The sequence below is a fragment of the Thunnus thynnus genome, chromosome 10 (genome assembly GCF_963924715.1).
Source record: "Thunnus thynnus chromosome 10, fThuThy2.1, whole genome shotgun sequence".
In the NCBI taxonomy this organism is placed as follows: domain Eukaryota; kingdom Metazoa; phylum Chordata; class Actinopteri; order Scombriformes; family Scombridae; genus Thunnus; species Thunnus thynnus.
In genome coordinates, this window is record NC_089526.1 from 30,129,839 (window position 1) to 30,150,478 (window position 20,640).

Below are 20,640 nucleotides of genomic sequence, written 5' to 3' on the forward strand. Positions count from 1 at the left end.
TCTGTTGACAGACTGCCCCTGAGGAGGAGATATGTGACTCACGGTAATTCTAAACTTTGACGGAACTGACAGTTGAATAACAAAAGTCAAGTAATGAGTGATGCAAGGTGTTACTTTTGCTGCTCAGTAATAAGTTAAGTAATGTAATCACTTTTATAATGAGTAATAGATAATCAGTGATTAATAACAATTTTCAAGTAACTTGCCCAACACAGTTTGCACAGTTTGTTATTCCTACAGTGTTTATAGTAACTATAGTTAAGACGTGGGTCTTACTTTTGTAGTAATGTCTAGCTGTTATGATGACAGCAGCCATTTTCAGTGAAAAGTACCTAAAACCCCACTGTTCACTACTTGCTCAGCACCAAACAGCAAACCGACACGGTTAGCGACTAGCTGATGAACATAGTGGAGCATTTAGCAACTATTCTAGAAATTTATATCTAGATCTAGCAATTTTCTCTCAAAAACTTAGGGGCCCAGCAAAAGACTGGCTGGACAGATGTCTGAATATGAGGAAAGTGTGGCGCCAACAAAATGTTTCACTATGAATTAATTGTTCAACATTTTTATGAAAACTCAATGAATACAGTAACATTGGTGAACAGTAGTTTCCACAGCCCATCGTGGTTGGCTGGAAGTGAACATATTAGCATATTAGCTTGCTAGCAACACTTGCTTGGTAAGTAGGTCTAAGTTAAACCAGGAAGTTGTACACTGTGATGGATATTTATAACGGACAATTTGGAAAATACTTCTACTGTTTGGCTTTGTTTTCTCTTATAAATGGGTTTGGCTTACCTCAGTACAGATTACTAGTTTTAGTTCTTATTTTCTCACTCTTGAGCAGTCTTCCATTATCACTCAGCATACCTAAATGACAGCGGCAGCGGAAAAATGACATTTAGAGTCACTTACTGAATGAGTTGACCAGTTGGCTAGTCTCCTACACTCTTCATCTAATGATGGTTTGTGAAACTAACACTGTGTAATGAATGAGTAGAGCTTATACTTTCCTTCTGATAAGTTTGCTGACAAAGCAAGTGGTGTAAAACAATACCATTCACACATTCAGAGTTGTCCACCACGCAGCTGCTCTTTCTGCTTCTCTTGCTGTAATGAGCTTGAACTACCTGCTGACAGCTGAATGAGGCTGCATTAGTATGCAAATTGAAGCTCAGTACCATGAAGATTTTATAAAAAGCATGTGATACATAGCTGACTGTTTGCTTCTTTGAGATTGTTTGCATAGTTTGTCTGACCACTCAGAAAAATGCAAAGCACAAGTTTTAAGCAGAGTGGAACAAAAACTGATAAAAACACTGATAAAAATGTCTGGACTATCATGTATGAAGCAGATCATTTAAATATAGTTGAGCCACGATAAGAAGTCATTTATTTCAAGTTTTTTAATTACCACTTTAGAATCCTTAAAGGGCATCTAGTCCTTCTCCTCAATTAAAATTCCAGAATCTATGAATATGCAAATATTGTTCATTTCTGAAGCTTAACTTCTGGCTACAAGATGTCTCCTACTTCACTGTAGAGTCCGTTCTCAGTGTTTGTGCGCTCGAGGCTTCAAGTTTCCACATCACACTTGTGTAAGTTGAATATTGAACCAGGATTGGCTCCAAACTAGTTGTGATGTCACAAATCCTGCTCGTAGGTCCACCCCTTAAAATGACATTTTCAATGAGCACACAGAAACTTTCAGCAGATGAATGTGAAAACAGCCTTCTAGTTTCAAACTCTGCTCATACATCACTCCGCACAGTGAAGCTTGAACAAGAAGAAAAACACATTTTTGAGTGGAGTAAATTCTTTCATTTTTTCTTGTTTTCTCACTCAAGTGAGTGAGCTTTGCATCCATGTTTGAAACATCCAGAGTGCCTGTAAATGGAATGGATGATACTAGATGATAGGTGACTGGGACATGCTCGAAGCTGTGTAAAACAAAAAACAGATTCTCTATAACATGGATAATGCACAAAGACTGAGATGTAGAGGTGGTAAAAGCTTTGAGTCACTTGGTTCATTTCAAAGATTCCTAGTTACAGACTATGTTGTGGTATCACCATTCAAATGCACTTCAGGACATACAACAGTAAGTGAACACATCACTGTTCATATGACGATGTCCAGCGCTGATTCTGACTGTCTTCAGTTCAGTCATATCTTCAGTCTGGTGCAAGTCAAGGTGTCACGTGCAGTACAAAAATAGCCTATACAAGCACTGTACATGTGGTTAATAGCTCAACAGCCTACTATTTACAACAGAGTCATCAGATTGTGATTGTATCTGTAGCTTTCGCAGTCTTTTAATACACATTTAGGAGGAAGTAACATACTGTGAAAACCTACTGAGCTGACAGTGTTGCTCTCAGTCACCAGTGAGGAGCTCCACTGCATCTGACAATGGTGATTCAGTATAGTCAGTTTACTTTGAAGATTTGTTAGGAGAGATTTGTTTGTACATGTTCTGTGCACCTCCACTGAGACAGCTACTCACATTCAAAACATTTCCTGTGAGTCAGTCAGTTACTCGGACAAAGCCTGTAGGATGAGGAAAAAAAGCCTTTTATCGGGATAAAAATTAGGCTTGTAGTAAAAGTGGTGTCTTTCTTTCTTCTTCTGCTTTTTGGTGCACAATTTATTTAATTTCTGTACATGTTTTAAAATCATGTATAAATGTAAAAAAAATAGGATAGAAGTCTTCTTTCTTCTATATTTTTACATTTTCATGTCTTATTTCATGTGTGATAGGCCCAATATTTGACATGATGAGAAATGAACTACTTACTTTGTAAGTGGCAATGTTGAGTTAAGTATTACAGTAGCAGATTTGTTCAACTAATGAGATCTTACTTCCTGATACAGTAACTTTTGTGTTTATTTAAAGATATTAACGTCCAACTTCAGAGTTAAACTTTCACCCAAAATGCAGCAGGTAGCATCATTTTTGTGAATGAATGAAATGATCCATGGTTCCATAAAAATGCAAGTAAATGTCATGTATATTTGAGATTGGGTTTTCTCTTTTAATGTCTTCGTGAGTGTTGTTAAACTGGGTCTGTAATACAGCTGTTAGCAGATGTGTTTGAGCTCCATATCTGTTTTATAAATGCTTTTATTTCATTGTCAAAGTAATTACCAAGGGAGGTTCACAACATGGAACTCATACTTACAGGCAATGATGGATGCTCTCCCTCATTAGGTCATTACGCAACAGCTCTGAGCCAGTTTGCCAAAAGAGCTTTCAGAACAGTTATCAGCACACTCCTTTATTTATTCCCAATGTCAACACTTGTCTGGACTGAAACACTGCCAGTCACAGTTTTTTGAGCCCTTGTAACTTCACTTCAGCTATTGTCAGCTCTCATGTTCATGTGTTCATGTGAGTGCCTTCTGGGTGACATCATGACAGGATGCTGTTTTCTTAACTGCTGACTGAGGTGAAGCCGCTGGCCAAAGGGATTTCCCTGAAAGTCAGAGTAATGGAAACTTGGAGTGGTTGATACACACTGCAAATATGCTCTATCTGATCTGACAGACTCATTATAACTTGGACATTTTTATCATTAGTATCTGGGTCTTTCTTGCCCTTTGTTTTCAGATCACATGCACTATAATAGCACAGGGTGTATAGGAAACATTCACTACAGAGAAACAGAAACACTTCCCCGTTCTGTGTGTGTGAAAGTTTTGTTTTTCACCACAACTCTGCTGATGCAGTGAAGGGGGAGTGTGGCATCAGGTTCTAAGTAAGCATGTTTCTGAGGTGCCGAGAAAAGAAGACAAAGAGAAGAAAGAAAATACAATTTGAAAAACTCCCTTTTTTTATCAAAGCTCAACCACAACCATATCTACTTGAATTATTTGAACCCCACGGTGTTTTTGCTCGTTTTTACTTTCATTCATTTTTAGGCTTATGGCATTGTCACAATATGTGTCACTCAGACATGCCATATAATGTTTTTCCAGGGTAAATTGGTCTATTTAGAAATGCCATCATTTTTTCATGTGAGTAGTACTATACATGCTTTAAGAGACTTTCTATGGGGAAAAATATATAAAAATGAAAATATGTTATTTTTTTTGTTTTTATGTCCAGATGTTTTCAACCCAGCACAAATATCCATATATGAATGGATACAGGAGACTGTCAGAGTTCCAGGGATATATGAACCATGCTGATAGGACATTCTGAGCCTTAGGAATGTCAAAAGATGTTCTGATAGTGTCAAACAAACAAAATACAGAAATTGAAAATGATTGTTTAACTGATTGAAATTGTTCTGTATCAGTCAGCAAGGCATCAGTGTGTTTTGTGCTGCAAGAAGTGTGTGGCATGTGTCTGATGTAAAGTCCCTATTTGCGAAACACACAACCACCCACACGCTCAGGCCCACTCACAACTGCGCTGGCACAAACTACACTCACTCACTCACAAACCAACACTCACTCGTTTGTCACACATCACTGAAACAACTGTGAGTGAGTCAGATCTGCCCTCCTTTCTCTCCGTTTCTCTCCAACAACACATTCTTATAGGCTGTAATCACTTGACACCATGACAGTGTGACATGCTCAACTGACCTGTGTTTTCATGTCAAGTCAAATTTACTGTGTTTAGCCCAGTATCACAAATCACAAATTTGCCTCAGCAGGCTTTTCAATCCTTATCCATTTGGATAAGGAAAATTCCCCCCCGCCCCCCCAAAAAAACCTTTGGTAGGGGAAAAAAAGGAAGAAACCTCAGGAACAGCAACAGAGGAGGGATGTCTCTCCCGGGACGGGCAGACAAACCACGTATGTTGGCCACTAATGCAAATCTAGAGTTGTAACAACATTCCCTCGTAAACCACAGACATTGTTCTTTCACGGTTGGCTGATAAGGCAACGCACACTCATGGTAAATCATAGTATTCATGGTATTACTTAAACTTAGGCTGTCAAAGCACACAGTTGATCTTTGTGCATGGTGCATTATGCAGTTGTGTGTGTGTGTGTGAGCGTGTTTGTGTGTGTATGTATGTGTTTGTGAGTGATTGAGTGTGTGTGTGTGTGTGTGTGTGCATTTGTGTATTTGTGTGTGTGTGTGTGTGTGTGTGTGTGTGTGTGTGTGTGTGCATTTGTGTATTTGTGTGTGTGTGTGTGTGTGTGTGTGTGTGTGTGCCAGCTCCTGGAAGTCCAGCAGACTCCAGTAAGGAATGTTGAGAACAGCTGTGGACATGACTGAAAGAATTTACACAGAAACTAAACCTCATGATGGTATCACACACACACACACACACACACACACACACACACACACACACACACACAAATACACGAATGCACACACACACTCACTTTAGTCTGAGCAAATATTTAGAAGGAGAAAACATTCATCGATCCATCTATTTTCAAGTAGCTTATCCTAGTCAGGGACACAGTGACTGGAGCAAATGCAGTAATACCATTCCTTCTCTCTTTGTCTGTCTGTCTTTCTGTCTTTAAAACTGAAATGTGCCCTTCAGGTATGACCATAATTAAGAACAGTGTTGCCAAAGTATTGTACAAGGTTTATAATATAAGTAACTCAGAATGTGACACAAACAACAGAGCTGAACCTTAAGGGTTATTTTCATTATAATTAATTTGTCAATTATTTTTCACTTAATCAATTCATTGTTTAGTCCAGAAAATGGTGAAAATTCCCCTACAATTTGTCAGAGCCCAAGGTGATATATTCAAATTCCTTTGTTTTTGTTCTACCAACCTTTCAAAACACACATATATTCAATAATAATAAATATGATTTATAATCATATAACCTTTGGCATTGGTGCTTAATAAATTCTAGCTTGGTTGTTTTGTTGCCAGACTGCCCTACAGTGTTACCAGCTGATAAAAATGGAATTGGTCAGCACTAGTTGTAAACAAATCATTGAAGAAAAAAAGGTTTCTCAAATCAAATAATCTTTATTGACACTGATGTTGAGGTTACTTTTATTGCCAAAGCTAAATGGCATATCTCTGAATACAATGAACATGCAATTGATGATGAAAGTACAAAAATAAGTCGAGACATATTCACATATATTGCTTTTTATCTCTCTTGTTCAATCTTTCACTCTTCCAGACAAGTCAGAGTGCAGAACAGTATGTCGTCACCTTCTAAACAGGACAGGAAGCAGGAGAGTCTTGGAGGAGTTTAGCTATTTGCTAAAAGTGTATATATATAGTATGTTTACAGTCCATTATTTCTGTTTCTTTCACTCACATAGTCTGTTTTTATTTCCACTTCACTAACTGCAGTCAGTGACATGAGAGGGTTTCAGTGGCTGGTTACTTTTCCAGACAGGTTGTGTTTGTTTTCAGCTGCAGGGCGTTGGCTGTTTTTGACCATTTTAGCTTAGCTTCTTAGCCAGGTGGGGAAATACAGGTAGTGTTTTTGCCAATTGTCGCAGTTTATTTCACTGTTCTTTCACTGTATGCTCACCACTGCTGCTGTTTATTCTGAATGTGACAGGGTACCTTTGTGGTCGCCAACTACACCTATGTGACACACTCAGTAGTCAAGCCTCTCAAAATACAACACACACACGTAACACCATCTCTGGGCATAATGTAGTGTTTTTCCTGGATGCCTCTATGACGTGTAACGTTAGACAGCCAATCACCAGCATTATTTGATCTTGGTACAAGCATGCTGCATGCTTATTTGCTCACTGACGCTGATGAGATTTTACTCCTTCGACATCAAAATTTGGTACCAAATGACATGGCATTTTTTAATACTCGATAGTATCAAAGCAATTTGGTCGGTGCCATAAAAGTATTGAAGTTCAGAACCCAGCCCTACACACATTACCACTGCTAATTGAAAGCAGCCATTTGCAGCGTGTTGAAATGCATGCAGTGTGTGTTCTGCTCCACCTGTTGTCTTGTGGATTGAGAGAAAGCTAATGTTGCAGCACATGGCTCTGGGCTGAAATGTTCATGAAATAACTCGAATGCAAGGGAAAGAGGAAGAAATTAATTCATGAATGAATATGTTGTTGACAGCAGCTCGTCTTCTCCCATCTTAACCTCATCATCAATCTACCACATCCCTTATGGCTAACTGGAAAAGGCTTAAGTGGTAATTTTATGTTAGACAGCACAACAATAGAAGCTTATTACTTTCCAACAATGGACTCTTATTACTCTCAGCTGACATTTGCCATCACTGCTTGCTTTTCTGCCTTTTTTCCATGTTTCACTTCTCTGTCCATTGTTCATAACGCTGTTTTGAGTCCAGAAAGCAGTCATTATCCGTAAGAATATAGAGGTCATTCATTTCACATTGGCCTCAGTGGAAACCCAAGACCCTTTCATCATGTCCTCACTCAGCAGTTCTTAATGCTTTGGGAAGTACCTCCCCCCCACACCCCTAATTCTTCTTCCACCCAGCGGTATCCTCCACCCATCAGTGCTGAGGAAGGAGCATTGTTCAGACAAATTCTCTATGAGAATCACAATTCAGCCGTGAAAGAGATTCCATTCAATTCTATCATTAGCTCATTAACATGTGAATGGTTTATCCTCTTGGGAGCATGAATGTGCTCAGCAAGGTTCATTGTCATATGCATTAGATATTTTGTGTGCAAAATTGACATATAGGTAGAGCGAGAAGAAAGCCTGTTGAGTGTCCAAAATGGAACGGGTTAACCCACTGGGGAGCATGAATGTGTTCAGTAAAATGTGTTCAGTGTTCAGTAAACAATTTGGCCAGATGGCAGGGCTAGAAGAAAGGTAAGGGGTTACCAGAATTGGAATCATCCTCTGGAGACTATGCATATCCAGATTAAATCTTATGGCAATATTGGTGTTGTGATATTTTGCTCTGAATCAAAGTGTACCAAATTGAATGTCTGAATATGGCATTGTATCCAGCTATCATTCTACATCCATAGTTATAATACATTGTCTGGGGACCTTGAATATCTGCACCAAATTTCTTAGCAAATCCATCTAATAGTCATTCAGATTTCACTCAGAATGAAAAATGTCAGTCTGCTGGTGGCTCTAGATTAAAGGTAAGCATTGCCTGGGGACCATGAATCGTACCAAATTTCATGGTAATCCCTCTGATAGCCATTGAGACATTTCACTCAAAATATATCCTCATGGTGGTGCTAAAGATAAAGTCAAGAGATTACTAATTATTAACTTTCTCTCTAAACTATTAGAATTTAGCCTCTGTCGACCATGAATGTCTATACAAAATGTGTTTTTTCCCTTAATTGTAGTTTAGATATTTCAGTCCTTCCCAAAGTGGTGGATCAACCAACTGGTATTATCATCCCAAGAGCTAGTGTGCCTCATAACAGAAATACTAGCATGTCATAATGCATTGGTTGTTGACGTTCTTGATTCCAGAAAGCTTCCTTTGGCCTTTCCTGCCTGATTACCTTTGCACATCATGTAGGTCATGAAAGACTGCAAGCTAATATTGGTCAGTCTGACAAGTCTCTCGACAAAGTCACAGCATGATCATGATCACCTAATCTAAAATAGTAACCATTTAAATGTTATATAGTCTGATCTCTGGAAAACAGTGTAGCAGAAAAGTGCCTCTGCTGTAGTAGGTGCATCCGTAAATTATCAGACAGAAGCTTTTCTTTACATCCAGACATTCGGATGAAGGAAAAGCCTGAAAGGTCCCCAGTGAGAATACTGTAAATGGAGCTTACAGTGTCACTGTCACATGGTAGGAATGATGCATCGTCTGGGAGCAGTGGAGGAAGTGGAAATGTGGAGTGTATCAGGGTCAGTGCTATCACAGAGACCACCCTGTCCCTGCTACACAACACCATTGTCCTGCTTGGAGGTGAAGGTCAGAAGGGCAAACACACTCTGATAGCAGACATGTTAGCGTGAGAAACCTGCGCAGATCAGAGGTCAAAAATGTCATTTTTCTGTGTATATATATATATATACACAGACTATATATATATATATATATATATATATATATAGTCTGTGTATCACTTCAAGGCAACTGTATGAGGCAAGATGCTAACTACGCTAATCCCACTGTATGATCATCAATGGTTGGTACAGTTCCAGTTTCAACACACATTCTTTCAAAAACAATCCCAACTTTTTTGCTTTCTTTTCACCCAGAAACGAACAACATTTGATTTTGCTTCATACTCTGACCCTGCATGCTGGCAATGTTTGTTCAAGGAAGAAAGTGTTTTTCTTAGCAGCAACCATCGTATGCAGGGGGAAAGGCTTGGTATGCCCTAAGGAATGTTGCTGACGGGAAGGGCAAGACCTGGAGCCAAGAAACAGGGGAAATACTGAAGAAGAAGGTGAAGAAGATGGAGAAGAAGAAGAAATAAATGACAGGAAGCATATTTACAAATACTTCAAAAATCGTAAAAAGTTTTTGGTGCAGTTTCTTGATATAAAGACTTATTTGCAGCTTATTTGAACCCGAGAGCAGGAAATGAAGAAATTAAATGAGCTATGTTTAGTAGGAATGAAACCTGAATGGTTAAGTGACCACGTATTAAAATTCTGTTTGTGAGGCCTTTCTGCTGTGCCTTTCTGGATCAAAACTCAGCTAACTGTAACATAGCAGCTGTATCTACAGCAATTCTGAAAAGTAATCCAGGGATCATCATGTCTTCCTCTGTAGTTTTTTGATGGGAGCTTTTTGGGATCAGAGCTAGCTAGCAATTACAGGATAACAATAACCGATTGTCAGAATGTGTTCTTGTGTGTTTTGAGACACACAGACAAACCTGCAGTTGTCTTAATCAACCGGAAAAAGCTCTCCTTAAAGGATAATTCCCTCTAATTACAACTCACCAAGTTAACTGCTTGGATGTGGTGACACAGTGATATCACTTAAAAGAAGTCAGACAGCGGTCAGATGGACAGACAGGTTGTAAACTCAATATAAGTCAAACTTATTTTGAAGAGAAAACAAAGGCAAACAGTAAAATTATTAACCAAACAGTCCTGTCACGATTCCTGCTTAGCCCCTGTGTGTGTTTTCTTTTGTCCTCTCTATCTCTGTCCCTGCCTTCAGCCCTTAGGCACTCTCTGCTCTAGTCTTTACCATTTCTCCACCTGTCCACCAGATGCCCCCGGACTTTCCTTCCTGTTTACCACACCCACCTGCTCACCTGTTCCCATGTAACTGTCTGCACTTACTGCCCATTCTCTCATCAGCTCCTCAGTACAAATACCAGTCTCTATCATCCATTCCCTGCCAGTTCATCATATTTCTGACTGTTCCCGTTCCTGCACCTGTTCCTGCCTGATCCTGTAGTTTACATCTTCAGCCTGTTTTTGACTTGCCTGCCTGCCTTTTCCCCTTTTGGACTTTGTTTGCCTATTTCGGATTAATTCCCCATTGACTAACTGTAAACCTGTCATTTGTGTTTTGAGCATTAAACCCCCCTCATTCAACCTGTCCGTCTGCTGAGTCTGCATTTGGGTCTGCCCTGTTCTCAATCATGACGAACTGGCCAGTATGGACCCAGCAGACATTCACCTGCTCAGCCTGCCATATACTTGGGAGAATTTCTATGTGTCGACGGATATTTACCTCAATGAATAGCCAGGCTTCTTTATGCTCCTCTCTGTCATCTGGAAGCAACCCTGAGTTTGCCCAAGAAGTGGCTTTCTACAGGTGGAAATTCTATATTAACCCTGTTCCTAATCCTGTTCCTCCCAAGCCCATCATTCCAGCCTCTCATGTTTCCCTGGAGTCTCCCAGCTCCTCCCTGGAACAGCCAAAGTTTGTCAGCTAACTCCAAGTCTGTGTCTTGTGTGGCTAGCCTCTGGCTAGGGGGTATCTGACTTGCTAGCCACGAGCCTGTCTCCTAGTCTGCTAGCTCTGGGCCTGCTAGCCACCAGCCTGTTTCTCAGCCTGCCAACTTTGGATGTGCTAACCATCAGCATGTCTCCCAGTCTGCTTGCTTTGTCCTTGCTAGTCACCAGCCTGTCTCCTAGTCTGCTAGCCTCCAGTCTACCTCTGCCACGAATCTGATCCCTAAAGATCCCCAGCAGTCCCCTTTCTATGGGTCTCACCTTGCCATGTCCACAGGTTCCTTCATTTACGCCTCCAGAATAAAGCATGGTCTCAATGGTTGCCAAGGTTGTTGGCCTTTCTCTGTTGCCCAGCTCCTCTCTGCTGCGCCCCAGAGTCTCCACTGCCCAGCACCACTACTGACTGAGGCCTGTTCCAGTTCCCGAACTGTTGGCCGCCCCTGCTGATGCTCAGTCTGTTCCACTTCCCAAGTTGTTGGGAAGGTAAATATAAGGTGTTTTAGATAATCTGACTAAACAGGCAGGATTGTTTATAACTTGTCTGTTTGTGTGACCACTAATTTCTTGCCTCAACAGTTTTCTATTGCACTGTAGTGTAGCGTAGTATTTGCTACATCGCAGCTGGATATGGTCATAAGTACATGAGAGCAGGGTGTAGGTTTAGTTTGGGGAAAATAAAGTCGGTGGTTCTTCAGCAAAGGAAAAAAAGTATTGATGCATATAGATTTAAATCAATCTAGCAATAAATTATGAAGAACAGCGACAACAAAAATGCTTTTTAAATTCTCTGTATTTATGAACTAATATACTACTAATATACCCCCTCCAACCCCTTCCATGTGGTGTTACTCTTTAATAATAACTACAGCTTAAAAGAAAACCACTGTTTATTAAAACTTGGACTATTTTTATGTTCTGGCTATTGATTCTATCAGCTATGACAACATTATAGTCGCCAAAGTAATTGCTGATTCTTGGAATCATAGATTATAGTTTCAGTGAGGCAAGAAACATGAGTAATCAGACAACTGTAAACAAACCAACAATTTAGACAGATAAGCTTAATTTGGAGGTAAAACTGAAAGTGATTATACTCAAAATGTTTGTAATGGACTTATTTTTAACCATTTGACCACATTCTGGGATCTCAATTACTTTGGTGAGACATTGTATGAACAAGAGAATATATGGCCTGAGCTACAAATATAAAACCCAAGGTGTAATAAATTGTAGTTCACCTGTAACTTAATAGCCACAGATCATTTAGAGGGTTAAAAGCTTACATTACAATGTCTACGTGTGAGTATCAAGGCACTGTAATGGGACTCGTCAACTCTGCCTTCCAGCATCTGATGTCAGTGTCACAACACAACATTCTTAACTGAAACACTATACCGTAAATCCCGTATTTCTCTTATTACTGCCAACCACTTTAATACTGTAACCTGGCCTGTAAGTAACAGATCAGCACTCTAAATGTGTCATAATCTTCTTTCAGTAACTCAAATGATACTGACACACTCAGCTTTTTTCTTGTGGTCAGCCAGTTTACAGTAAATAGTGACAGGAAGCAGGGAAGAGGGACTGATATGTAGCAATGGAGTCTGGACCTGGTGGGTCAGATAAGTCAGAAAGACATCTCAGAAATGTTTTAACCATTTTATTTTAACCTGTTGCATATCAGCTCGTATTTGTTTGTATTTTCTCATAACCCCTTAGCCCTGTGGCCCTGTGTTGTCATCCTGCAACGGGCCCATTCAGATAATAGCCCCTAATGATTAATAGTAGCTTCTGTCAGGCTGTCCTTATCGCTGCAACATATGCGGGGGGCCAGGATTAATCTCAGTATGGGAACAAATAACAGCTGATAAGAGTGGGCGGAGGAGCATGTGTAGTGTGTGTGCGCACGGTTATGCGTGTGTTTGCATTCATGTGTTGTGAGCCTGTGTGCCTGTGTAGAAGGCGAGCATTTGTTCTTGCAGGAGTCGTCCGGCCCCCGCAAGAATGGAATGTGCCTCCATGTACTGTTCTGTGCTGCACATACCATCAGCTTGCTTTTACACACACACACACATATACACACACATACACACCCCTCTTTTCTGCACAGTGAATTAACAACCCACAAACCAATTTATAGGTCACACTTGTACGCAGAGTCAACAATAAAGTTTAGAACGTCATTAAGAGAAACAACAATCTACCATTTGCATCAACTGTTTTTCACTTGAAAAACAGAGAAAATTACCAGAGGAAATGATGACACCAGTGAATCAAAGAGCTGCCCGTCAGTGAGGAGAAAAGCATTTCGACATAATCTCTTTTCAGTTCTTCCTGCATTTCCTCCTCTACTTCATCACTTATCTTGGTTTTCCTGGCACGGACGCAGGAAAGACAGACGTCAGCAACACAGTGCGAGGCGTTGTTGGGAAAGGCTGCGATGAGGGCTGGGCCCTCTGGATAGAGACAGATTAGAGTTTTCAATGCCAAACACTACACCACTCATAGCAAGTAGAGAGCGAGAAGGGATAGAGTTTGGATGCAAAGTGAAGGGCTATTATCATTAAGTTTAATGGATTGAAATCGCTGCATAACTGTACGCTTGTCAAGACAGTTTTCTCTCATGGACAAAAGGTGGAGGTGGCTATAAGGGTAAAGAGGGAGGGAAGAAGACGGGAAAGGAAAGGGAAGGAAAATATAGGAAAGGAAAGGAAATGAAAGGACAGGAGGAAGACAGTAGCCCCTCATTTATCAAAATCTTGAAAGGAGTTCACATTCAAGTGCTGTAAACTGCAGGAAACGTATCTTATTTCAGGAACAGTTGCAAAACTGTAACTGAGTGTCAATTTTTTCCAAAATTGCTATATTGTGTTCATCTCTGGAGTATGATTTAATTTGCCAGCATGCAGAATAACATCTCTTGATTTGTGGTTTTGTTGCTGATGCACAATATAGTCTCACTTTATATGTAACATACAGTGGAAATTAAGCTCTCGTAGCTGGAAAAAGTTGTAAAAAGTTGTGGATGGAGGTTTGATGGCTACAGCTTGGAGAAGCAAAAAATAAACTAATAAATCCCTGAGAGAAAGTTTTTTCTTCTTATTTCTAAAGGTTTCAAATTCATAATAAACATATCCTTTCTGTTGACTTTTCATGAGCTAAGAAATAAATTTGAATAAATTCAGAATTCGTATTTTGCTTAAGAACTAGGATCACTTTTGTAACTTACATTAGAACTTTAAGTCCTTCGGTTTATCTGAAAAATTCAAAATGGCTAAATTTAGGGATTCACACATGGGGTTTTCACTGTTGACTCAGGTCCTTAATGTTTGATTTCCTGTTACAAAACAGGACAGTGACTTCTTGTAAACTGATACTGATGGTAGTGTACTAAGTACTTGTGTACTTGGTGTCATAATATAATCAAATAATACAAGTTATTTGCTTTCCATAGAGAGATACACTCAGAAGACAGGATTAAGCTGCTGTAAAAAACTAGTGTGAACATATGAGTGTTTCCTGATTCTGTGCCCCAGTCAGACAGAGGACACTTTTTGTCAGTGACTTCTAAAACTGTTACAAATCACATCACAAAAATGATTATGATAACTATTTTCTGATCTGCCACCTCTATGGTGAACATTTGGTAAGGCACAAAAACGGTTAGGAAAAGATTGTGGTCATCGTTGAAAGAAACCAGTGTTGACTGTTGATAGAGCGAATGTGAGCAAATGTGTCAAAGTCACAGACACAAAGTTTTTTGGACTTATCCAACCACCTTGACCTCTTCCCTAAGAGGTTTTGTGGATCTATAACATCACATTACTTCCACCTTTGCCTCAATCAATAATTTGTATGACCACAAGGGGTCCTTATCAGGTAAATGTAAACATGGATTGTTTTCAGTATTTTTAACAAACTTCCAAAGCTGTCTTTTTGGGGGAAGGAGGGCCTCAGATGTCACATCAGTGCCTTATTAACATATTATTCACACAATATGCCAATTTCTGTGGGCATGACAACCCGTAGGCCAAGAAAAAAACAGCCTGATGCAGCAAAATGTTCTCTCAAATGCTCTTCTACTGTATATTCAGCACAAAAATACGTCTGATTCCAAAGTAAGCATTGAAATAATAGTAAAATAAGTATAAAAACAAGTTCAACTTTTAAGCACTTAACTGCGGCATGAAAATATAATGTTATGCTTTTTACAGCAAGTAGTTATATACGACATACTTAAAGTGAATTATTAAGCAATTCTGTGTCTGTGTTCCATTTGTGAAATGCTTATGGTTATAATTCTGATAGGATTCTAGTTATTACTGTTGCTGTTATTATATAAACTCAAGTCCAGGATTATTCAGCTTGTTGGAATGTGTGTACACAATCTCTGACCAGATGTGACTTTGATCCGCAGGATACAACCAAGACAATATTAATGAGCACTGACAGTGTTGGGGTAAACGATTGTGTGATTACTGTAAGATCACATTTGTTCTTGTGCAACTTTGATAAATGAGAGACGGTGTTGCTGCGCTCTTCCTAAACCTGAGCCTGGCCTCCTCCTGTCTCTCTGGCTCATCTTACTGTAACTCTCCCCGCCTCGGTTTGGCCGCTGTGTGCTGTTTGACTCCCTCTTACCACCTCTGCCTCCTCCTCCTCCTCCTTCCTGGCTGAAGGCTGTGTGAATGTGTGTCTGTGGTGTACCTCAAACATCAGATGTCACGGCTCAGCTTTGCTTTTAGAGGTTTGGCCTTTCACCTCTGCTGTTTGGAGTCCTCAAACTGAGGCCTGATGGGAGGGAAGCACATGTCTGATAATGGCCTGCTTTCAGGGTTGATTCATTGACCAGAGAGCATATGATATAGTTTGCATGCACATTAAAGGGTTGACAAAATCACATTTGTGACTGTACATACAGTACATGTAGAGTGACACATGCACACACACAGCCTGAAACATGTGTAAACAGCCTGAACCTGGCTCTTATTACTATCATGGCTGCCTGTGGTTCATACAGGGAGAGGAGATAAAAAGACAGCTGATGGAAATTATGTAGAGAACCAGATAACTAGATGTGTAGCTGTAAGTACTGCTGTATGTGTGTATATGTACTGTATGTGTATGTGCAATAAACTAACCAGCATAGTTAAGAGAAGTCTCTGTGCAGTCACTCTAGTAGTGTGACCCAGATATCTCATGTTGCTTTATGATGTGTGTGAATGCGTTAAAGGTGCAATGTGTAAGATTTGGCCAGAATTTTAGTTTACAACACTCAAAAATTAACTTAAATTATCAACAGAATGTGAAGAAATATCAGTTTTGACGTTTTGTCAAACACATTTATGTATTGTGTTGCAGAGATATCTACTGAAATAAGCATGCTCACCAGCTAGCCCTGGCCTGTCCTGTCTTGTAATTCCACTTGCACCTTGAGAGGCGATAGTGAGTCACTGTAGCACCCAGTCTGCCCTCAGTCCAGCATGAGAGGAAGAAGAATTAGTGCTGCCGAGACAGCAATGGCGGGGATGAGCCAGGCTGAAAGCTGCTGTAATTTTTGCTGTTGACTGTCAATATGTCACTTTATTAAGTTTTAATATTTTTTCAGGCGGTAAAGAAACCATCTAGATTCCCAATATGTTGTCAGTTTATCCAAATAACGCCTATGTGGAAGATTGTGCTGACAATTTCGGATATGATGCTCCTGCAGCCGCCGGCTGTGGAGACAGTCTGCCTGCAGGGTCCTATCAGCTGCATGATGAACTGATCTCTGCAGCTCTTTGGTAATTTACCACTGACTCTAATGTCTCCAGAGCATTTATATATCTTGACAACACCATAGCACAGATTCACTGTAAACAGTAAGCTTTACACTATATTCAGTGAGTGATAATTATGGAGTGATGCATTGGGGGTGGAGGGCTGTGTTTTTGTTTGCTTGTTTTGTTTGTTTGTTTCAAACTATTTGTTTGTTTGGATCAGGTGGCCAAATCTTACACATTGCACCTTTAAGGTTCGGATTTTGGTAGTGAGTTACATTGCATTGTCTCTATTTTCCCTGAGTACTATTGCCTGTTATTTAGTGACCATAAGATCAAAAACAGTCAATATCAACATGCCTGACATTTTAACTTCTTATAGTAAGAAAAGCACAGGTGTTAATGATAACACTAACAATGACTCTGCTCTATTAAAGTGTCTCAGTGTATCATGACATTGACAATGTTTACATACACACTAATATTCTACTATTATTCCAAATATGACAATATTCTGAATTTGATACGGGTCGTGTAAACAGCATATTCCGTTTGCATATTTAGAATTAGGCCTTATTCTGAATGTAGTATTTTCCAATTAAGACATGTTGGATATCCCGATATTATTCAGGTTTTAGGAGCATTCTTTGGACATGTATACAGCGCCTTTGGAATATGCGTCTCAATCAGGGTTTTACCGCATTTTGCAACACACGGCCTCTTGCCTGTTTACAGCCAGCTCTGTGTGTTGTAAACAAAATAACTAGCCAACAGTTTGCAAGGCTGTTATAGTGATAAATGACGGGCTGGTTGTGTAACGCACCCCTGCGTTGGAGCAGGAAGGCAGACAGAGGAGAGGAATGAGAGGAGAGTGGAGAGCTGTTCAGGGCAGGCTGGAAAAACAGAGCGCTCCTTCTCCATGACGGGGACGGAGGGGATCGGTTATTATCCTGACATGCAGCCGGGGACTGACGGTGACGACTTGGTGTGATGCACCAAAATCACTGAGCAGTGTAGTAAATATCATGAGACAACCTAGGTACTGGATGTTCCTGTAACCATTAATTTATACCAGTCATATCAATATCACTTATAAATATCAGGTAGCAGCTCACTAATGTTTTTCACCTCGCTGGTTTACTTCACTGCCTGTGGAGATCTTGTGATTCCTGTTCACACTGGAGCAGAGGGAAACCCTGAAAACCCTCTGCATGTAAATGGGAATATTAGTGGAACATTCATTTTCATTGGCCATGTAAACAGTTTAATAGGATTTTTTTTTTTTTTGGAATAAGGGCAAAAACGGGAATATTTGTGAATGTAAACGTAGTCAGTGTGACAGTGAGCCAGCATGTACTAAAACCACCTGTGCTTTTCCTGCTTTCACATGTCAAAGAGTCCCCTGTGAAAAAGGCCTAAACAATATAGTTCACCAAGACTTACCTTTGTACAGGCCTTTAACATACAGCACAGTAAAAAGACTGAGAAAGGGGCTCAAAACTGCTTCACCGAAGCATTGTCTGTAAATATATTGCTGTGGCCACAAATAGCAATTGAGCTTTTTTCACAGAAGACATTTTGACATGTGAAAGCAGGAAAAGCATGGGTGAAATTAATAACATTAATTATGACTCAGTTCGATTTATGTTATCCCAAATTTGTGCCCCTGGTATAATGCATGATGGTCACTAGTATGGCTTATTGAACACTTAAGGCCAATTCATGCGCTCTGTGTCGGCGTCTTTGTTGGTCCGTGTGATGTAAATTTTGTCATTGCCCATGTCTGTTAGGTCCACATGGACCTCACTGTGGACGTCCACTCACAGCCCAAAATTTGTGACTGCGCGGACTGTACGCATAGCAAGCTGCACATGTGCTAGAAAAACAAACAGGAACGCCTGTCTCGTCTACTGTATGTATGTACTGTATTCCTGTTCTCATTAAGCTGTCACTTTTCTTTTTTTGACTTTTTGTTGAGCAACATACAGGGACTCCTCAGCTGCATTCAGACTGAAAACAGTCCTGTGTAAAACAATACAAGGGGTTGTGTTTGTGTGGGCGAGTTGTTTAAAGTGCTGGTGAGACAGTGAAATACAACCCACCAAGTCCGGTTGAAGAAACAGATTTTTGTGTTAAAGGCTGATCAGAAAAACACTTCACAGCGGTTTGTGATAATCAGACTGGACTTTACAACTCAGGAAAGTTATCATCCTGCAGTCCTGTTTACAAGTGGACTGCTGCTGACGTGCTGACGTGCTACGGTAAGCGTATTGTATCATTTCCGGTTGCCGACTGTGTATACTGATAGCGTTGTTGCTGCTCTCATCTCAGTTGATTTTCCTATATATATCACATTACTGTTGATTAATATCTGCTGTATATTGAAACTTTCGCTAGTTTTACACAAGCACTCTCAGCGCTTTTCTCTTAACGACTTTTCTCGCTAATCGCACAAGTTGTTAGTCACTTTAGCTCTGCAGCTAGCACTAGCAGCTAACTCAAACTAAGCAGTTAGCGATGGCTTCTCTCTCTCCCTCTCGTTCTCCTGCTCTCTCTTGCTCGGTGTGCCAAATGTTCAGTTACTCCTCTGCCTCCTTTAGTGATAGTGATAAGTGTAATAAGTGTAGTCTATTTGCAGCACTGGAGGCAAGGCTTAGTGAATTGGAAGCACGGCTCCGCACCATGGAAAAACAATCAGCTGCTAATATAGTTAGCCAGCCCCTAGTATCCGGTGCGGGCCGACCTAGCGTAGCTCCCACTCCCCCGGTAGCTCCCGAGCAGCCGGGAAGCCAGGGCGGCTGGGTGACTGTCCGAAGGAAGCATAGCCCTAAGCAGAAGCCCACGGTTCACCACCAACCAGTTCATGTTTCTAACAGGTTCTCCCCACTCAGCGACACACCCGCTGAGAAACAAACTCTGATTATTGGCAGCTCCATAGTCAGAAACGTGAAGTTAGCGACACCAGCAGCTATAGTTAAATGTATTCCTGGGGCCAGAGCGGGCGACATTGAGTCAAATTTAAAACTGCTGGCTAAGAATAAGCGTAAATATGGTACGATCGTCATCCATGTCGGCGGCAACGACTCCCGATTACGCCAATCAGAAGTCACCAAAATTAATGTTGAGTCGGTGTGTACATTTGCTAAAACAATGTCGGACTCCGTAATTTTCTCTGGACCGCTGCCTAATCTGACCAGTGATGACATGTATAGCCGCATGTCACAATTCAACCGCTGGTTGTCGAGGTGGTGTCCAGCAAACGATGTGGGCTTCATAGATAATTGGCAGACTTTCTGGGGAAGACCTGGTCTGATTAGGAGAGACGGCATACATCCCACTTTGGATGGAGCTGCTCTGATATCCAGAAATATGGCCAAGTTTATTAGTAAACCAAAACCATGACAACCCAGAGTTGAGACCAGGAGGCAGAGCTGCAGTCCTACACGCTTCTCTGCGCTTCCATTAGAGCAGTTACCCACCCAAAACCACATAGAGACTGTGTCTGTCCCCCGACCACATAAATCAATTAAATCCAAAGTATATAAAAGAAGAGTCATTCATGAAAATCTAGTAAAAATTAAAACCACTGCTGCAATAGTACAACAAAATAAGATAATTAAATGTGGACTCTTGAACATTAGATCTCTTTCATCTAAAGCAGTTTTAGTAAACGATTTAATTTCAGATCATCGTATTGATTTATTTTGTCTCACTGAAACCTGGCTGTGTCATGAAGAATATGTCAGCCTTAATGAATCCACTCCCCCCAGTCATATTAATACTCATATTCCTCGAGACACTGGCCGAGGAGGAGGAGTTGCAGCCATTTTCAACTCAAGCCTAATCATCAACCCTAGACCTAAATTTAATTATAACTCATTCGAAAGCCTTGTTCTTAGTCTCTCCCAGCCAACCTGGAAAACTTTACAGCCAGTTCTTTTTGTTATAGTGTATCGTCCTCCTGGCCCGTACTCTGAATTCCTATCTGAATTCTCAGAGTTTTTGTCGTATTTAGTCCTTAGTACAGATAAAGTAATTATAGTAGGTGATTTTAATATTCATGTGG

At 40.4% G+C, this 20,640-nt stretch overlaps 1 long non-coding RNA gene across 1 annotated transcript in view; it reads right to left on the bottom strand.

The window, feature by feature from the left end:
* LOC137191953 (uncharacterized) overlaps positions 1 to 20,640 on the bottom strand; it is a 300,725-nt gene that overhangs the window by 253,293 nt on the left and 26,792 nt on the right. The window lies entirely within an intron of this gene.